Source organism: Lemur catta, chromosome 13, assembly GCF_020740605.2.
Source record: "Lemur catta isolate mLemCat1 chromosome 13, mLemCat1.pri, whole genome shotgun sequence".
Taxonomy (NCBI): Eukaryota; Metazoa; Chordata; class Mammalia; order Primates; family Lemuridae; genus Lemur; species Lemur catta.
The window spans coordinates 2528980-2549029 of NC_059140.1; the positions used below are offsets into that span (position 1 = coordinate 2528980).

The following is a 20050-nucleotide window of genomic DNA, read 5'->3' on the forward strand; positions in this document are numbered from 1 at the left end:
TCAGACATTCGGTCCCAATTCAGCCAAGCACTCCCAAACCAGTGCTCCAGTGTGAAAGATGCAGCGTTTGGGCCTCTCCATTGCACTCTTGTTCCCCATGTAGGTGGGTCAGATCTCCTTCCCCAACTCTTCAATGATGGCCAGTAGCTCTGTGTACTTGCTTTGGAGCACCTGGCTGTTCCCAGTTTCCTCAGTGTAGCCCTGGGGAGATGGCTTACAGTCACTCAGCAGCTGGCGGTACTGTGAGGCAGTCATCCTTCTGGTGTAAGGTGAGTGGACATTGCCAGCGGCAGTGAGGGTAGCAGGGGGCATGTACGGGGTCAAGTTCGGTTTCTAAGACATTCCCCTGGGGAGAGCGGGGACAGGGGCATTGGGTACAGCTGAGCCAGGCCCTGTGGCCTATATTTAAGTCTTTAATCTATTTTGAGCTGATTTTTGCGTATGTTGTGACATAGGGTCCAATTTTATTCTTTTGCATGAAGAATATTCAATTTTCCCAACACAAATTGTTGAAGAGACTGCCCTTTCTCCATTATGCTCTTGGCACCTTTGTCAAAAATCAATTGACCTACAAGTAGAAGTACCATTTGACCCAGCAATCCCATTACTGGGCATCTACCCAAAGGAACAAAAGACATTCTATAAAAAAGACATCTGCACTCAAATGTTTATAGTAGCACAATTCACAATTGCCAAGATGTGGAAACAACCCCTGTGCACATTCATAAATGAGTGGATTAACAAAATGTAGTGTATGTATACCATAGAGTTCTAATCACCCACAAAAAAAACAGTGGTGATCTAGCACCGCTTATATTGTCCAGGATAGAGTTGGAGCCCATTCTACTAAGTGAAATATCTCAAGAATGGAAAAACAAGCACCATATGTACTCACCATCAAATTGGTATTAACTGACTTAACTCACCAACACTTAAGTGCACATACAGTACTAACAGATATCAGGTGTCTGGCAGACGGGGGGGAAGAGGATATGGGTATATACATACGTACTGGGTGTGGTGCACACAATCTGTGGGATGGACACACCTGAAGCTCTGACTTGGGGGGCGAGGGCAATATATGTAACCTAAACATTTCTAACCCTGTAATATGCTAAAATAAAATAAAAATTTAAAAAAAATAAAATAAAAATTAAACAGCAAGTAACAAGTCATTAGCAGAAAAACATAAAGTAAAGAAAATAAAATATCTAGGAATATATTTAACTAAAGAGGTAAAGGACCTCTATAAAGAGAACTATGAAACGCTAAGGAAGGAAATTGCAGAACATGTAAATAAGTGGAAATCCATACCATGCTCATGGATTGGAAGAATTAACATCGTTAAAATGTCTATATTACCCAAAGTAATCTATAGATTCAATGCAATTCCTATTAAATTACCAACATCATTTTTCACAGATTTAGAAAAAATAATTATACACTTTGTATGGAAACAGAGAAGACCCCTTATAGCAAAAGCAATCTTAAGCAATAAAAACAAAATGGGAGGTATTGATTTGCCAGACTTCAAACTATACTACAAAGCTGTGGTGCTTAAAACTGCTTGGTATTGGCACAAGGGCAGGGACACAGACCAGTGGAACAGAACAGAAAACCCAAATATAAAACCATCCTCATATAATCATCTAATCTTTGACAAAATAGACAAAAACATACTCTGGGGACAAGAGTCCCTATTCAATAAATGGTGCTGGGAAAACTGGATAGCCACATGTAGAAGACTGAAACAGGACCCACAGATTTCACCTCTCACAAAAATCAAATCACGGTGGATAACAGATTTAAACCTTAAATGGGAAACGATTAGAATTCTAGAAGAAAATGTAGGAAAGACTCTCACAGACGTTGGTCTAGGCAAAGAATTTATGAAGAAAACCCCTAAGGCAATCGCAGCAACAACAAAAATAAACGAATGGGACCTGATTAAATTAAAAAGCTTCTGCACAGCCAAAGAAACAGTCACGAAAATAAACAGACAGCCTACAGAATGGGAAAAAATTTTCACATACTACACATCAGATAAAAGACTGATAACAAGAATCTATTTAGAACTCAGGAAAATCAGCAAGAAAAAATCAAACAATCCTATCAAAAAATGGGCAAAGGACATGAATAGAAATTTTTCAAAAGAAGACATAAGAATGGCCAAAAAACGTATGAAAAAATGCTCAACATCCCTAATCATCAGGGAAATGCAAATCAAAACCACAATGAGATACCACTTAACTCCGGTGAGAATGGCCTTTATCAAAAAATCCCAAAACAACACGTGTTGGCGTGGATGCGGAGAGATAGGAACACTCATACACTGCTGGTGGGAATGCAAACTAGTGCAACCCCTATGGAAAGCAATATGGAGATACCTTAAACAGATTCAAGTAGACCTACCATTTGATCCAGCAATTCCATTATTGGGCATATACCCAGAAGAACAAAAGTCATTCTTTAACAAAGACACCTGTACCCGAATGTTTATAGCAGCACAATTCACAATCGCAAAGATGTGGAAACAACCCAAGTGCCCATCAATCCACGAATGGATTAGTAAACTGTGGTATATGTATACCATGGAGTACTACTCAGCTATAAGAAATAACGATGATACGACATCTCTTTGGTTCTCCTGGAGAGAGCTGGAACCCATTATACTAAGTGAAGTATCCAAAGAATGGAAAAACAAGCATCACATGTACTCACCAGAAAACTGGTTTCCCTGATCATCACCTAAATGTACATCGGGGAAGGATACCAATTGGATATCAGACTGGGATGGGGGTTGGGGGGAGGGGATGGGTGTATGCCTACATGACGAGTGCATTGCGCACCCTCTGGGGAATGGTCATGCTTGAGGGTGCAGACTCGGGGAGGTGGTGGGGGAGGGGATCGAGGTATGAATACATGGCGAGTGCCAGGCGCACTGTCTGGAGAGTGGGAGCGGACGCGCTTGGGACTCTGACTCGGGGGGATGGGCGGGACAGGGACAATGTATATGACCTGAACTTATGTACCCCCATGATGAGCTGAAATAAAAAAAAAAAAAAGGAAAAACATAAAGTGAGAAATGAACATTAAAATGTAGAATATAACCACATTTATTTAAGAATGTATTCCAATATCAAAAAGCAAATTTCAGCAGCTAAAACTGCATTTACTTTTGCACCAACCTAATATTCCCAGTAGGAAAAAAATATATTTCATATTCCCACCACGTAGTATTTTTTATTTTTGTACGTTAATTTGGAAATTCACAAATCTTTGAATTCTCATTTTTACTATAAATTTCCAAACTGTCCTCTTATTTGTTCAGCTAGGAAATGACTTTATCTTACTTAAATAATAAATTCTTGGTAACTCAGATTTTTACTGCTCCTTGACTTCATGCTGCTCCTGGATACAAGTCAGGCTTTAAAAATGTACAGCACCCCAAACCCAGCAGAAGGTGAGAAATTATTAAGATCAAATCAGAATTAAATGAAAAGGACAACAAAAATACCATAAGGGAAAGTAATAAAACAAAAAGTTGGTTCTTTGAAAAGATAAACAAAATAGACACACTACTGGCTAGACTAACCAAGAGCAGAAAAGAAAAATCTTTAATAACTTCCATCAGGAACATGAAAGGAGAAATCACAACCGATGCCACAGAGATACACGATATCATCTATGAATTCTACAAAAACCCTTATGCACACAAACTGGAAAATGTGAAGGAAATGGACAATTTCTTAGAAACACATAGCCATCCCAAGCTCAATCAGAAAGAAATAGAATTCCTGAATATACTAATATCAAGAACTTAAATTGAAACAGGAATAAAAAACCTTTCCAAAAAGAAAAGCCCTGGTCCAGATGGGTTCACACCCGAATTTTACCACAACTACAAACATGAACTGGTGCCCATCCTACATAAACTACTCTCCAATATCGAGAAGGTTGGAATTCTCCCCAACACATTTTACCAAGCCAATATAACATTGATACCAAAACCAGGAAAGGATGCAACAAAAAAAGAAAACTACAGACCAATTTCTCTGATGAACATAGATGCAAAAATTCTCAATAAAATCCTAGCAAATCGTATCCAAGTGCTTATTAAAAAAATAATTCATCACGACCAAGTAGGCTTCATCCCAGAGATGCAGGGGTGGTTCAACATACATAAATCTATAAATGTATTTAACCACATAAATAGAAGCAAAAATAAAGACCATATGATCCTCTCAATAGATGTAGAAAAAGCATTTGACAAAATTCAACACCATTTTATGATAAGAATGCTTAACAAAATAGGCATAAACGGGAGCTACCTAAAAATGATACAAGCCACATATGACAAACCCACAGCCAACACCATATTGAATGGGGAAAAATTGAAAGCATTCCCACTCAGAACTGGAACCAGACAGGGCTGTCCACTGTCCCCATTACTTTTCTTTTTTTTTTTTTTTTTCAGTGCATGCTTTATACCTTTAAGTTTTATTTTATTTTATTTTATTTTTTTTTTATTTCAGCTCATCATGGGGGTACATAAGTTCAGATCATATACATTGTCCCTGTCCCGCCCATCCCCCCGAGTCAGAGTCCCAAGCGCGTCCGCTCCCACTCTCCAGACAGTGCGCCTGGCACTCGCCATGTATTCATACCTCGATCCCCTCCCCCCCCACCTCCCCGGGTCTGCACCCTCAAGCATGACCATTCCCCAGAGGGTGCGCAATGCACTCGTCATGTAGGCATACACCCATCCCCTCCCCCCAACCCCCATCCCAGTCTGATATCCAATTGGTATCCTTCCCTGATGTACATTTTCAACATAATATTGGAAGTCTTTGTGAGAGCTATCAGGCAAGAGAACAGAATCAAGGGTGTCCAAATAGAGACAGAAGAGATCAAACTCTCACTCTTCGCTGATGATATGATGTTGTATCTGGAAAACCCCAAGGACTCAACCAAGAGACTCCTGGAATTAATTAATGAATTCAGTAATGTCTCAGGTTACAAAATCAATACACACAAATCAGAGGGATTCATATATGCCAATAACATTTAATCAGAGAACCAAATTAAGAACTCAATACCTTTCAAAATAGCAACAAAAAAAATAAAATATCTAGGAATATATTTAACTAAAGAGGTAAAGGACCTCTATAGAGAGAACTATGAAACACTGAGGAAGGAAATTGCAGAACATGTAAATAGCTGGAAAACCATAACATGCTCATGGATTGGAAGATTTAATATTGTTAAAATGTCTATATTACCCAAAGTAATCTTTAGATTCAATACAATCCTTATTAAATTACCAACATCATTTTTCACATATTTAGAAAAAATAATTATACACTTTGTATGGAATCAGAGAAGACCCCGTATAGCAAAATCAATTTTAAGCAATAAAAACAAAATGGCAGAGGGGCAACATGGCGGAGTGGAGGTGACCTCCTGGATTCGTGCTCCCTGAGAGGAAGGCATGGATCTCGACATGCCATAACGCTAGAGGATTGCTCCCCCGCTGGAACGGTGGTGTGAACCCACGGAGAATCACCGTGGGACACAGAGTACAAGAAAAAACAGAGGCAAGTGGGAAATCAGACCGAGATAATTTGGAAAGTGCGGGATGGAAAATAGACAGCGGAGTGTGGGATGGCTGTATCCGCGTCACCGACAAGTGAGGAGGCTTCAGCCCCACAGCAAAGCAGCTTGTTCTCCCCACTGACCTCCACACCCACTCAATCAGGGATCTGACTGAAATCGGTGCAGAATCACCATGGGAGTCGCGGAGCTCCGAGGACAGGTGACATAAGAGGGAAAGAGCTTAGACTCTGGCGGGTTTCTGCGGTGACCTAACACTTAAAGGAACAGGCATGGACCTGCACTGAGGTGAGGGGCCACGAGCTTGAAATATTGAGGCGGGATTTTTTGCTCTTTTTTTCTTCTTCCGTGGCTTCCCAGCCGGGGAGCTGTTGTGGGCTCTGGTGCCTGCTGAGCTCTGAACATTCTCCCCCAGCACCGGCGGCCGGCGGGCGCATGGTCCCCATAGCCACTGTGGATCCATAGGAGGCCCCATGGATTCCCACGCAGCTCCCTCTTTTATAGCCCGTGACACAAAGCCAAGAGCCGTGGCTCTGTGTGAACTCTGTGGATGGGAGACAACAGCGGGAAAGAGCTGGAACTCTGGGAGATCCCCGCGGTATGCAGCAATTAATGTAAAAACTGGCGGAGCTATGACAAGGGGAGGGCTCACGAGCATGAAATTATAAAGTGTTTTCTATTTTTTTTCTTTTCTTCTCATTTCTTTCGCTTCTTCGGCGGCTCCCCAGGCTGGGCAGCTGCTGTGGGCTGTGGTGCTCACCAAAGCCTCAACTCTGGGGCCAGCTGAGCTCTGAACATTCTCCCCCAGCGCTGGCAACCGGCAGGTGTACAGTTGCCATCTTGGGTCCCACAGAGTACCTGCTGCGGATCCATAGGGGGCCACGCAGGTCCACACGCAGCTCCTTTCTATAGTTCGTGAACCCACCCCAAGAGCTGTAGCTTTGTGTGAACTCTGTGGACAGGAGACATCAGCGGGAAAGAGCTAACACTCTTGGTCACAGAATAACAGGTTTTTTTTTTTTCTATTTTTTTTCTTTCATTCTATCTTTTTCCTTTTCTTTTCTTTCTTGTTTTCTCTTTTTCTTTTTATTAATATTGTTTTTTTAAAATATTATTATTATTATTTATTATTATTATAGTGGTTTTTGTTTGCTTGTTTGTTTGTTTTGTGTTTTTTTTCTTTTTTTTTCTCTCTTTTCTTTCTCTTTCTTTCTTTCTCTTTTCTCCTTTTTGGTGGCCCTCTAGCCCAGGAGTTACTGTACACTCCTGAGCGCTCCAGGCCCCCAGCTCTGGTTCCTACCAGACCCTGAAAATTGCCCCCCAGTGCCAGTGATCTGTGGGTAGGCAGAAGCAATTGTGTGGTCCAAGGTCTAACTGCTCCAGAACCATAGGGTGCCAGGCGGCTACCCAGGAGGCTCCATCCCCTGGTCTGAGGACCCTCTCCAGGTCCCCTTCCCAGGTGTGAATACTGAGTGCTTCCCCAGACACAAGAGTGTGGAGCCTGGACCTTGGGAACATTGGGACAGGGTAGACATTTGCCCGTGCGAGCTGCAGCAGCTAAGGCACTGAGTGAGTGAAGGCACTGCTTCCTCCCCCTAGCCAGTGTCTTTCCTGTGCAAAGAGAGAGAAACAACACATCTAGAGGAAGAACCAAAAGACAGGGGAAAAAAGAAAAAGAGAGAGAGAGACTTTCTGCTTGCAAATAGTGTGAATCCTGCCTGCTAACTGAAAGTCCACAACACAGTGATTTAACTTGCCAAACTGGTCATAGGTCAAGCCAATCCTCTGCGGGTGGACCCATCAGAAGCAGTCCCCCAACTGAGATAGAAAAAAACTCTAAAGAACACACCACAGCCTCCCCCTCTTGATAAAGGAAGCAACATACCTAGATTGTTTCACAGCCTAAGAACAGAGTACAAGGCGTGCTGTTAACCAGACGAAAGCAGTGAGAAAAGCTCTAACAATAGAGCCAGATGGGAAGGGCTCAGCGGAAAAATATGGGGAGCACAAAAGACCAAATGGAAACCTCGCCCCCAAAGAGAAATACCAGCTCTCCTCCAATTGGCACAAACCAGATTCAGTATACCAACATGTTACCAGAAGAATTTCAGTCCTGGATTATAAATAAGCTGAATAATATACAAGAAAATACAGACAACCAACACAAAGAAACCATAAAAAAAAATCCAGGATTTGGAAGAAAAATTCACTAAGGAAATAGAAATATTGCAGAAAAACCAAACTGAACTCCTAGAAATGAAGGATTTATTCAGGGAGCTACAAAATACAGTGGAAAGTCTCAAGAACAGAGTAGATCAAACAGAAGACAGAATCTCAGAGATTGAATAAAACTCTTTCCAATTAAATAAGACAGTCACAGAGATAGAGCAAAGAAATAAGAAAAAAAGGTCATAGTCTTCAAGAAATGTGGGATTATGTGAAGAAGCCTAACGTGAGAGTTATCGGCATCCCTGAGGGTGAAGAAGATAATAAGCAAGGGCTGGATAAACTATTTGAAGACATAATAGAAGAAAATTTCCCAGGCCTTGCTAAAACTCTAGATATACAGGATCAAGAAGCTCAAAGAACCCCTGGTAGATTCATAGAAAATAGGAAAAGACCATGCCACGTAGTGGTCAGAGTGACCAAAATATCCACTAAAGAGACCCTTCTTCGAGCTCTAAGAAGAAAGAAACAAGTAACCTACAAAGGGAGGCCCATTAGAATTATGCCAGGTTTCTCAACTGAATCTTTACAAGCAAGTTGGGGCCCCATTCTCACTCTTCTGAAACAGAATAATGCCCAGCCTAGATTCTTGTACCCAGCTAAGCTAAGCTTTCTATATGAAGGAGAAATTAAGACATTCTCAATTAAACAAAGACTGAGGGAATTCACCAAGAACAAGACCACCCTTCCAAGAAGTACTCAAAAGAGAGTTACACACAGATCATCCCAACAAAGACCCATGAATGTGAAACCACTCAAGAGCTAAAGATCAAATTCCAGCCAGTACAATGGCTCAAGAGGGAAAACATAGCAATGAAGTTCTACCAAATAACATGAATAGAAATCTGTCCCACTTATCAGTTCTCTCACCAAATGTCAATGGCCTTAATTTCCCACTCAAGAGACATAGACTGGGCCAATGGATAAATAAACACAAACCAAGTATCTGTTGCCTTCATGAAACTCACTTAACAAGCAAAGCTGCATTTAGAATGAAAATAAAGGGATGGAAATAGATATTTCAAGCAAACGGTAGTCAAAAGAAAGCTGGTGTGGCAGTTTTAATTTCCAATAACTTAGTCTTTAAACCAACAACAGTAATAAAAGACAAAGACAGTTTGTAAATACTGGTGAAGGGCACAATTCAACAAGAAGACATAACCATACTTAATACATATGCATCCAAGCTAGGCACACCCAGATTCATAAAGCAAACCCTAATTGAGCTGAACCAAATGATAGACAACTATACTGTAATACCTGGAGACTTTAACACCCCATTGACAACACAGGACAAATCCTCCAAGCAGAAAATAAGCAAAGAAACAGTAGACTTAAACGCAATGCTAGAACAAAAGGGACAGACTGACATCTACAGGACATTGTACTTGAAACCTACTGAATATACATTATTCTCATCAGCTCAAGGGACATTCTCTAAGATTGACCATATCCTAGGTCATAAATCAAGTCTTAAAAAATTAAAAAAAATAGAAATCATACCATGCATCCTCTGAGATCACAGTGGAATAAAAGTAATAAAGAACCCTAATAGGAATTTCATTCCTACTCAAAGTCATGGAAGCTATACAAACTTCTCCTGAATAATAATTTTCTAAAGGAAGAAATCAAGTCAGAAATCAAAACATTCTTTGAATTAAATGACAAATGTGACAAAACTTACCAAAATCTATGGGATGCAGCTAAAACAGTCCTAAGAGGAAAATTCATGATCATAAATGCCTATTTCAAAAAGACAGAAAACTTACAAATAGACAACTTAATGAATAGACACAAAGAGCTGGAGAAAGAAGAACAGACTGACCCCAAACACAGTAGAAGGCGAGAAATTATTAAGACCAAATCAGAATTAAATGAAAAGGACAACAAAAATACTATAAGGGAAATTAACAAAACAAAAAGTTGGTTCTTTGAAAAGATAAATAACATACACACACCTCTGGCTAGACTAACCAAGAGCAGAAAAGAAAAATCTCTAATAATTTCCATCAGGAACATGAAAGGAGAAATCACAACCAATGCCACAGAGATACATGACATCATCTATGAAATTTACAAAAAACTTTATGCACACAAATTAGAAAATGAGGAGGAAATGGACAAATTTTTAGAAACACACAGCCTTCCCAAGGTCAATCAGGAAGAAATAGAATTCTTGAATAGAGCAACATCAAGAACTGAAATTGAAACAGGAATAAAAAAACCTTCCCAAAAAGAAAAGCCCTGGTCCGATGGGTTCACACCCGAATTTTACCACACATACAGAGATGAACTGGGGCCCATCCTATATAAACTATTCTTCAATATCGAGAAGGATGGAATTCTCCTCAACATGTTTTACCAAGCCAATATAACATTGATACCAAAACCAGGAAAGGATGCAACAAAAAAAGAAAACTACAGACCAATTTCTCTCATGAACATAGATGCAAAAATTCTCAATAAAATCCTAGCAAATCATATCCAAGTGCTTATTAAAAACATATTCATCACGACCAAGTAGGCTTCATCTTAGAGATGCAGGGGTGGTTGAACATACAAAAATCTATAAATGTAATTCACCACATAAATAGAAGCAAAAATAAAGACGATATGATCCTCTCAATAGATGCAGAAAAAGCATTTGCCAAATTCAACACCCTTTTATGATAAGAGCGATTAACAAAATAGGCATAAATGGGACCTACGTAAAAATGATAGAAGCCATATATGACAAACCCACAGCCAACATCATACTGAATGGAGAAAAATTGAAAGCTTCCCACTCAGACCTGGAACCAGACAAGGCTGCAGACTGTCCCAATTAGTTTTCATCATAGTATTGGAAATTCTTGCAAGAGCTATCAGGCAAGAGAGCAGAATCAAGGGTGTCCAAATAGGGACAGCAGAGATGAAACTCTCACTCTTCACTGATGACATTATGTTCTATCTGGAAAACTCCAAGGACTCAACCAAAAGACTCCTGGAATTAATTAATGAATTCAGTAAAGTCTCAGGTTACAAAATCAGTACAACAAATTAGAGGTATTCATATATGCCAATAACATTCAATAGGATAACCAAATTAAGGACTCAATACCTTTCAAAATAGCAACAAAGAAAATAAAATATCTATGAATATATTTAACTAAAGAGGTAAAGGACCTCTATAAAGAGAACTATGAAACACTTGGAAGGAAATTGCAGAATAAGTTAATAGGTGGAAATCCATACCATGCTCATGGATTGGAAGAATTAACATTGTTAAAATGTCTATACTACCCAAAGTAATCTATAGATTCAATGCAATTCCTTTTAAATTGCCAACATCATTTTTCACATATTTAGAAAAAATAATTATACACTTTGTATGGAATCAGAGAAGACCCCATATAGCAAAAGTAATTTTAAGCAATAAAAACAAAATGGGAGGTATTGATTTGCCAGACTTCAAACTATACTACAACGCTGGGGTTCTTAATACTGCCTGGTATTGGCCAAAGGGCAGGGACACAGACCAGTAGAACAGAACAGAAAATCCAAATATAAAACCATCCTCATATAGCCATCTAATCTTTGACAAAATAGACAAAAGCATACTCGGGGGACAATAATCCCTATTCAATAAATGGTGCTGGAAAACGGGATAGTCACATGTAGAAGACTGAAACAGGACCCACAGATTTCACCTCTCACAAAAATCAAATCACTGTGGATAACATATTTAAACCTTAAATGGGAAACTATTAGAATTCTAAAGGAAAATATAGGAAAGACTCTTACAGACATTGGTCTAGGCAAAGAATTTATAAAGAAAACTCCTAAGGCAATCACAGCAACAATGAAAATAAATGAATGGAACCTGATTAAATTAAAAAGCTTCTGCACAGGCAAAGAAACAGTCACGAAGAAAACAGACAGCCTACAGAATGGGAAAAAAATTTCGCACACTACACATCAGATAAAGGACTGATAACAAGAATCTCTTTAGAACTCAGGAAAATCAGCAAGAAAAAGTCAAGCAACCCTATCAAAAAGTGGGCAAATGACATGAATACAAATTTTTCAAAAGATGATGTAAGAATGGCTAAAAAACTTATGAAAAAATGCTCAACATCCCTAACCATCAGGGAAATGCAAATCAAAACCACAATGAGATACCATTTAACTCCGGTGAGAATAGCCTTTATCAAAAAATCCCAAAACAACACATGTTGGCGTGGATGTGGAGAGACAGGAACACTCATACACTGCTGCTGGGACTGCAAACTAGTGCAACCCCTGTGGAAAGCATTATGGAGATAAATTAAACAGATTCAAGGAGACCTACCATTCAATCCAGCAATCTCTTTATTGGGCATATACCCAGAAGAACAAAGGTCTTTCTGTAACAAAGACAACTGTACCTGAATGTTTATAGCACCATAATTCACAATCGCAAAGATGTGGAAACCACTCAAATGCCCATCAATCCACGAATGGATTAGTAAACTGTGGTATATGTATACCATGGAGTATTACTCAGCTATAAGAAATAATGGTGATAGGACATCTTTTTGGTTCTCCTGGAGAGAGTTGGAACCCATTATATTAAGTGAAGTATCCCAAGAATTGAAAAACAAGCAATACATGTACTCACCAGAAAATTGGTTTCCCTGATCATCACCTAAATGCACATCGGGGAAGGATAACAATTGGATATCAGACTGAGGTGGGGGGTTGGGGAGGGGATGGATATATGCCTACATGATGAGTGCTTTGCGCACTGTCTGAGGAATGGTCATGCTTGAAGGTGCTGACTTGGGGAGTTGGGGCAGGGAGGGATGGAGGTATGACTACAAGGTGAATGCCAGGCGCACTGTCTGGAGAATGGACACGCTTGAGTCTCTGACTCAGGGGGATTGAGGGGACAGAGACAATGTATATAACCTGAGCTTTTGTATCCCCCTGAAGAGGTGAAATTTAAAAAAAAATATATAAATATTCAAAAAAATGTATAATACATGATACATCTAATATTAACGTTAGTATTTCCAGACTATTTTGAGCTTCTCTTAGCAATATTTTCATATGTATTATTATTATACATTTCAGAATAAGTGTCATTTCTGTATGTCTCCATATCTACATCATCAGTAGGAGAATAATAATAGTCTTTATATGGTTATGATAAGGTTTTAGATGTCTTAATATCTTTAAAACCCTTAGAAGTTATATAGTAATTGTTTAAAGTAAACATAGTTCCAAGGGATCCTCATTATTTGATTAATCTCCAATGTTTTACAAAGTCAGCTTGGAGAAATGCTCAGAGATACCTTTTACATGTATGTAATTGATGCCTGTACTGCCGAACTGATACCTATACTGCCGAAATTATTCCATGACATCAGGAAAGGAATCATCCCCAACTCATTCTACAAAGTCAATATCACCTTGATTCCAAAGCCAGGAAAGGATACAACAACAACAAAAATAAAACTACAGACCATTATCCCTTATTAATAAATATGCAAAAAATTGTTGACAAAATCCTAGCAAACCAAATTTAGCTGAGCATCAAAAAAATAATCCACCATAGCCAAGTGGGTTTCATCCTAGAGATGCAAGGATGGCTTAACATGTGCAAATCCATAAATTTAATTTACCATATAAATGGGAGCAAAAACAGAGACCATATGATCCTCTCAATAGATGTAGAAAAAGCATTTGACAAAGTTCAGCATGCTTCTATGATAAGAACCCTTAACCATATAGGCATAGGTGAGAAATACCTGAAAATTATAAAAGCCGTATACAACAAACCCACAACAAACATCACACTAAATAGGGAAAATATTCAACATAGTGCTAGAAGTTTAGTCATTTATATTTTTTCTTTTTAGTAATATCTTGTTACCTATTTAAGTGTATTTTGATACATTTACACTATATACTATATTTTCAACTATATTAGTCTAAAATATTTCATGAAAGATATACAAAAACATTATTAGAATAAAACTTATTCTAAAGTACATTATAGTATAAAACAGTACATTAATCTAGAGTAGACATTTATGTAATTTTACTGTTTTATTTCATTTTTTGGTTGTTTGTTTTTCATGTACTAGATTTTTTTTTTATTTCAGGATATTATGAAGGCAAAAACATTTTGGTTACATTTTATATCTTTACCTCACCCAAGGGAAGATTAGAGGAATGCCATTCCCCTCTACAATGCTCACCATGTCCATTAGTTGTGTGTTTACCCCCCCCCAACGCCCTAATCCCTGGAAAATATGACTACCATATGGGAACCACATTGTTGATCACTAACTGCCAATTCGATTGCGAGTACATGTGGAGCCTATTCTTCTGATCATGTGATACCTCACTTTGGATAATGGTCTCAAACTCTATCCAGGAAAATGTAAGAGGTGTTAAATCGCTGTCATTTATTATAATTGAGTAATATTCCATTGTATACATATACCAAAATTTAACATTCCACTCATGAATTGACAGGTACTGGGGTTGTTTCTATATCCTTGCAATAATGAATTATTGCTTCCCTGAACATTTGAGTGCAGATATCTTTATTATAGAATATTTTTTGCTCTTTTGGGTAGATGCCCAACAGTGCTATTGCTAGATTGAATGATATTTCTATTTTTAGCTCTTTGAGGTATCTCCAAATTCCTTTTCACAGAGCTTGCACTAATTTGAAGTCCCACCAGCAGTGTAAGAGTGTTCCCATCTCTACACATCCTTGCCAGCTTTTGTTGTTTTGGGATTCTTTGATAGAGGCCAATCTCACTGGCGTTAGGTGATATCTCATTGTGGTTTTGATTTGCATTTCTCTAATGATTAGGGATGTTGAGCATTTTTTATATGTTTGCTGCTATCATTCTATCTTCTTTAGAAAAGTTTCTGTCCATTTCCTTTGCCCATTTATTGATGGGGTTGTTTGATTTTTTTCTTGTTGATATTTTTAAGTTCTAGGTAGATTCTTGTTCTTCACCCTTTCTTGGATGTGTAGAGAGCAAATATTTTCTCCCATTTTGTAGGCTGTCTATTTGCTCTAATAATAGTTTCCTCAGTGGTGCAAAAGGCTTTTAATTTGATTAGGTCCCATTTATTTATTTTTCTTGTTACTGTTGTGATTGCTTTGAGGGCCTTCTTCATAAATTCTTTGTCTAGGTCAATGTCTGAAAGGGAATTTCTAACATCTTCTTCTAGAATTCTTAATGTTTCATACATTAGGTTTAAGTCTGTTATCCATCTTGAATTGATTTTTGTGAGAGGTAAGAGATGGGGATCGAGTTTCAATCTTCTGCATGTAGCTATCTAGTTTTCCCAGCACCATTTATTTAAAAGAGATTCTTTTCCCCAGTGTATATTTTTGTCTGCTTTGTCAAAGATTAGATTACCATCTGTGGATGCTTTCATCTCCTGATTCTCAGTCCTGTTCCAAAAGTCTATGTCTCTGTTCTTGTGTCAGTACCATGCTGTTTTGTTACTGTAGCCTTATAGTACAACTTGAAGTCTGGTAGACTGATACCTCTCAGTTTCTTCTTCTTCTTTTTTTTTTTTCAACAAACAAGTATCTTTTTTATTGATGTAAATTTTGAATCCAAATTATGCTCAAAATATGTATCATTAAAAGTTGGAAAACACTCAAAAGTTAAAATTTGTCATATCATTACTTACAATTTATGACAACAAATTAGTGGATTTTATATTGATGATAAATTAATATGTTGAGAATTCAACATGTTGTTGTCTAGTGAAGAAATAAGCACATGTAAGGTAAACAAGAGTCATTTGGACTTTTCTGGCATGTCTTCTAGGGTGATCAATATCTAAGCTAGTAATTGGAAAGAAAATCTCGTTATTTGAAACAAAAATCAACTGCAATCCAGATAGAGTCTTTGAAAAATAACAGATAGTCTAATGCTGATCCAGATCATGAGACCATTGGATTTTAGTATATTTAGCTTCGAAAAATTTTAAAAAACTTTAAAACTCAGCAGATTTCTGGATGATTGCCATAAAATGTTTTTCAATTTTACACACACACACACACACACACACATACACACAAACACACACACATGGTATTTCTATGATGTTATTAATAGCTTTGTTCATTTTTTTTCAACTTATCATGGGGGTACAAAAGTTCAGGTTATATATCTTCCCCATGTCCAGCCCATCTCCCCAAGTCAGAGCTTCAGGCGTTCCATTCCCTAGAGAGTGCTCATCGCACTCATCATGTAGCTATACCACCATCTCTGTTCCCACCCCCATCCCCTCAAGTCAGAATATTCAAGCATGTCCATTCCCCAGACAGTGCGCAACACACTCATCATGTAGGCATACACTCATCACCTCCTCCCACCCTCCACCTCATTCTGAAACCCAATTGGTGTTATTCCCAAATGTGCACTTAGGTGATGATCAGGTAAACCAATTTGCTGGTGAGTACATTTGATGCTTGTTTTTCCAATCTTGGGATACTTCACTTAATATAATGGGTTGCAACTCTCTCCAGGAGAACAAAAGAGATGTCATATCACCGTTATTTCTTATAGCTGAGTAATACTCCATGGTACACATATACCACATTTTACTAATCCATTCATGAATTGATGGGAATTTGGGTTGTTTCTACATCTTTGCAATTGTGAATTGTGCTGCTATAAATATTCAGGTATAGGTGTCCTTTTTATAGAATGACTTTTGTTCTTTTGGGTAGATGCTCAATAATGGGATTGCTGGATAGAATGGTAGGTCTACTTGAATCTGTTTAAGGTATCTCCATAATGCTTTCCATAGGGGTTACACTAGTTTGCAGTACCACCATCAGTGTATGAGTGTTCCTCTCTCTCCACATCCACGCCAACAGGTATAGTTTTGGGACTTTTTGATAAACGTCATTCTCACTGGAGTTAAGTAATATCTCATTGTGGTTTTGATTTGCATTTCCCTGATGATTAGAGATGTTCAGTATTTTTTCATACTTCTTTTTACTTAAGATTGCTTTGGCTATATGAGGTCTTCTCTGGTTCCATACAAATCATAGAATCACTTTTTCTAGATCTGTAAATAATTATGCTGGTACATTCATACATATTGCATTAATTCTGTAGATAACTTTAGGTTGTATGGACATTTTAATGATATTGATTCTCGCAATCTTTGAGCAAGATAGATTTTTCCAACTCTTTACAGCTACCATTTTTTTTCCTAGTGTCTCATTGTTCTACCTGTATATGTCTCTCACATATTTCTTTATATATATACCTAGAAATTTAATTTTCTTTGCAGCTATTGTAAAAGGTATTGCGTTTTTGATATAAATTTTGGCTTGACTGTTTTTGGCACATATGAATGCCTCTGTTTTGTGTGTATTGATTTTGTATCCTGAGATTTCACTGAATTTGTTTATGAATTCTAGGAGTCTCGTTGTTGAATCCTTGGTGTTTCCTAGATATAATATAACTTTAGCAAAGAGCACCAGATTTATCTCATCTGCCCGCATTTGGATTCCCTTAATTCTGCTCTCTTGCCTGATTGATCTCACAAGGACTTCCAACACTATGTTGAATAGAAATGGAGATAGTGAGCAACCTTGTTGAGTTCCAGTACTAAGTGGGAATGTTTCAATTTTTTCTCTTTCAGTATGATATTGGCCATGGGTTTATAATAAATGGACTTGGTAATTTTAAGGTATGACCCGTCTATGCCTCTTTTGTTAAAAGTATTTTTTTAAATAGTAGGTATTTATTTTTTATAATTTATTTTTTCTTATTTCAGCTATTCATCGGGGTACAAAAGCTCAGGTTATATACATTGTCCGTGTCCGCCCACCCCCTGAGACAGAGCCTCAAGCCTGTCCATTCTCCAGACAGTGCGCCTGGCATTCACCATGTAGTCATATCTCCATCACCTCGCCCCACCCCCACCTCCCCAAGTCAGCACCTTCAAGCATGACCATTCCCCAGATGGCACACAACGCACTCATAATGTAGACATGAACCCATCCCCTCCTCCTACCCCCCGTCTCAGTCTGATATATAATTGGTATCCATTCCCGATGTGCATTTAGGTGATGATCAGGGAAACCAATTTTCTGGTGAGTACATGTGATGTTTGCTTTTCCATTCTTTGGATACTTCACTTAATATAATGGGTTCCAACTCTCTCCAGCAGAACCAAAGAGATGTCCTATCACCATTATTTCTTATAGCTGAGTAATACTCCATGGTATACATATACCACAGTTTACTAATCCATTCGTGGATTGATGGGCATTTGGGTTGTTTCCACGTCTTTGTGATTGTGAATTGTGCTGCTATAAACATTCAGGTACAGGTGTCATTTTTATAGAATGACTTTTCTTCTTGTGGGTATATGCCCAATAATGGGATTCCTGGAACGAATGGTAGGTCTCCTTGAATCTATTTAAGGTATCTCCATAATGCTTTTCACAGGGGTTGCACTAGTTTGCAGTCCCAGCAGCAGTGTATGAGTGTTCCTGTCTTTCCACATCCACGCCAACATGTGTTGTTTTGGGATTTTTTGATAAAGGCCATTGTCACCGGAGTTAAGTGGTATCTCATTGTGCTTTTGATTTGCATTTCCCTGACGCTTAGGAATGTTGAACATTTTTTCATATGTTTCTTAGCCATGTTTATATGTTCTTTTAAAAATTTTCTATTCATGTCATTTGCCCACTGTTTGATAGGGTTGTTTAATTTTTTCTTGCTAATTTTCCTAAGTTCTAAATAGATTCTTGTTATCAGTCTTTTATCTGATGTGTGGTATGCTAAAATTTTTTCCCATTCTTTAGGCTATGTGTTTACCTTCATGACTGTTTATTTGGCTGTGCAGAAGCTTTTTAATTTAATCAGGTCCCATTCATTTACTTTTGTTGTTGCTGTGATTGCCTTAGGGGTCTTCTTCATAAGTTCTTTGCCTAGACCAATGTCTGTAAGAGTCTTTCCTACTTTTTCTTCTAGAATTCTAATTGTTTCCCATTTAGGCTTAAATCTGTTATCCACTGTGATTTGATTTTTGTGAGAGCTGAAAGCTCTGGGTCCTGTTTCAGTCTTCTACATGTGGCTATCCAGTTTTCCCAGCACCATTTATTGAATAGGGATTCTTGTACCCAGAGTATGTTTTTGTCTATTTTGTCAAAGATGAGATGGCTATATGCAGATGGCTTTATATTTGAATTTTCTGTTCTGTTCCACTGGTGTGTGTACCTGCACTTGTGCCAATACCAGGCAGTTTTAAGAACCACAGCCTTGTAGTATAATTTGAAGTCTGGCAAATTAATACCTCCCATTTTGTTTTTATTGCTTAAAACTTCATTTGCTAAAAAGGGTCTTCTCTGATTCCATACAAAGTGTATAAATATTTTTTCTAAATATGTGAAAAATGTTGTTGGTAATTTAACAGGCATTGCATTGAATCTATAGATTACTTCGGGTAGTATAGACATTTTGACAATGTTGATTCTTCCAATCCACGAGTATGATATGGTTTTCCACCGTTTTACATGTTCTGCGATTTCCTTCCTTAGTGTTTCATAGTTCTCCCTATAGAGGTCCTTTACGTCCTTAGTTAAATGTATTCCTATATATTTTATTTTCTTTGTTGCTATTTTGAAGGGTATTGAGCCCTTAATTTTGTTCTCTTATTGAACATTATTGGCATATATGAATGACTCTGATTTGTGTGTATTGATTTTGTAACCTGAGACATTACTGAATTCGTTAATTAATGGCAGGACTCTCTTGGTTGAGTCCTTGGGGTTTTCCAGATACAACATCATATCATCAGTGAAGAGTGAGAGTTTGATCTCTTCTGTCCCAATTTGGACACCCTTGATACTGCTCTCTTGCCTGCTACCTCTTGCAAGGACTTCCAATACTATGTTGAAAAGTAATAGGGACAGTGGGCAGCCTTGTCTGGTTCCAGTTCTGAGTGGGAATGCTTTCAATTTTTCCACATTCAGTATGATGTTAGCTGTGGGTTCGTCATATATGGCTTGTATCATTCTTAGGTAGGTCCCATTTATGCCTATTTTGTTAAGTTTTCTTATCATAAAAGGGTGTTGAATTTTGTCAAATGCTTTTTCTGCATCTATTGAGAGGATCATATGGTCTTTATTTTTGTTTCTATTTATGTGGTGAATTACATTTATGGATTTTCGTATGTTGAA

General features: G+C 38.0%; 1 pseudogene; it reads right to left on the reverse strand.

The window, feature by feature from the left end:
- On the reverse strand, window positions 1-342 carry LOC123649386 (annotated as a pseudogene).
- Between the last annotated feature and the right edge of the window lie 19708 nt (window positions 343-20050).